At 39.4% G+C, this 1,638-nt stretch overlaps 1 protein-coding gene across 2 annotated transcripts in view; it reads left to right on the top strand.

Annotated features, from left to right (window-relative positions):
- Positions 1-877: 877 nt before the first annotated feature.
- Positions 878-1,638, top strand: part of Ccdc190 (coiled-coil domain containing 190) — a 12,748-nt gene continuing 11,987 nt past the window's right edge. For both annotated transcript variants that reach the window (XM_031342409.1, XM_031342418.1), the window contains exon 1: positions 878-1,001. The gene's annotated coding sequence lies outside the window, so the exon portion shown is untranslated. The remainder of the gene's footprint in view (positions 1,002-1,638) is intronic.

Raw genomic sequence — 1,638 nt, forward strand, 5'->3', positions numbered from 1 at the left:
TCTCTATGACATCACCACAAGCAAAGCTCAACAATGTAACTTAAGGCAAACCAGTGTGTGTGGCGGGGAGGGAGGTGGGGGGGCAGCAAGAACTAGCTAGACTGAGCAAAGTGAACCAATGCTCCAGCTCCCGCTGCCTGTGGGGTCATATTTATATTCCTTCTAAACATCACATGTCCTTTCACATGCTTGCTTTAATGAAACATCCTCTCACCTGTGTAACCCAGAAGAGCATCAAATGACATAACTGACTTTCCAAAGAAACCAGAAGTTTCCACTTCACACACCCCTTTAGAAGTTAATTTAGCAATGACATGACATTTTTCTTCCTTTTTAGTCTTGTCTGAAACTGTCTTCATTACCCATGTGTAGAATTTTAGGTTGAGTTTTGGTTTGGTTAGGTTAGGTTTGGTTTGGTTTGGTTTGGTTTGGTTTAGTTGTGTACAGAGCGTTGCAAATATTCTGCTTCTCATCCTACATTATCACTATTGGAAAGTCAGCTAAAAGGCTGTAACTCCTTTAAACATTAATATTTGCTTCTCTCTAGCTAAGTGTTTTTAAATATAGGTGATTTGAAACGTACTCAAAATTAGAGAGATTGCTTAGGATATGCATTTGTGCCCATATCCCAGCTCCTACAATTATCAATATCTTACAACTTTTGTGCCATTTATTCCTGTACACAAGTCACTTATATACTTGTTTTAGTATTTTTTATTAAATGTAGTGTTTTAGAGTACATAAAGAGGTTACATCGTTTAATGTGTATATCCAGCTATGAAGGACCATATTGACATGACCATCAAGCTGTGAGATCAGAATTTCTACCCTCACAGTCCAGACATTCAAAGTTGATTACATCATGGCACAGGTGACATCATAAATGAGACAAGTGCCCTTAAGGAGAAATGCCCAGGTGAACTGTCTTGTTCTTCTCACTATAGGGAACACCACATGGCCATCTGTAAACTAGGCCTTTAAATCTGCCAGCACCTTCAAAGGTAAGTTTATAGGTGTTCACAGCACACATACACACACACACACACACACACACACACACACACACACACTGAAGTGTAAGCAGCTTCTGTTTCATTTTTAAAGCTTTTAATAGCTAGCTATTGGTTTGTCGGCAGAATCAGATCTCTGGGGTAATCTATGTATTTTAATAGGCCTTCTCACATTGTTTATTAATTTCTTTGTAAGTCTCTGAATGGCAGTCAGAACCCAAGGATAGTATAAATTCAGTCTAAGAGTGCTTTAAGCAAGTATATGTCTCAACCCTGTCTTAGTAACATAATTAACCAGTGGGTTCAAGTGGTGTCAGCTGAAGCCTCACTATGATATTTTCCCTGAAGATTTTACTTAAGGGATGGGCTAGAGCTGTTGCCTGGCCCCATTACCTCCTGTAGGTTTCGCACTTACAGGATTTCCGCTGCACTTGCGAGCTACATGTTCAATGATCTTCCCCTCACCAACTCTTTAACTTAAAAATACAGTTCATTTTTAGTCATCATGGAAATGCAAATCAAAACAACCCTGAGATTCCACCTCACACCAGTCAGAATGTCTAAGATAAAAAACTCAGGTGACAGCAGATGCTGGAGAGGTTGTGGAGAAAGAGGAACATTACTTCAT

Source organism: Mastomys coucha, unplaced genomic scaffold (genome assembly GCF_008632895.1).
Source record: "Mastomys coucha isolate ucsf_1 unplaced genomic scaffold, UCSF_Mcou_1 pScaffold1, whole genome shotgun sequence".
In the NCBI taxonomy this organism is placed as follows: Eukaryota; Metazoa; Chordata; class Mammalia; order Rodentia; family Muridae; genus Mastomys; species Mastomys coucha.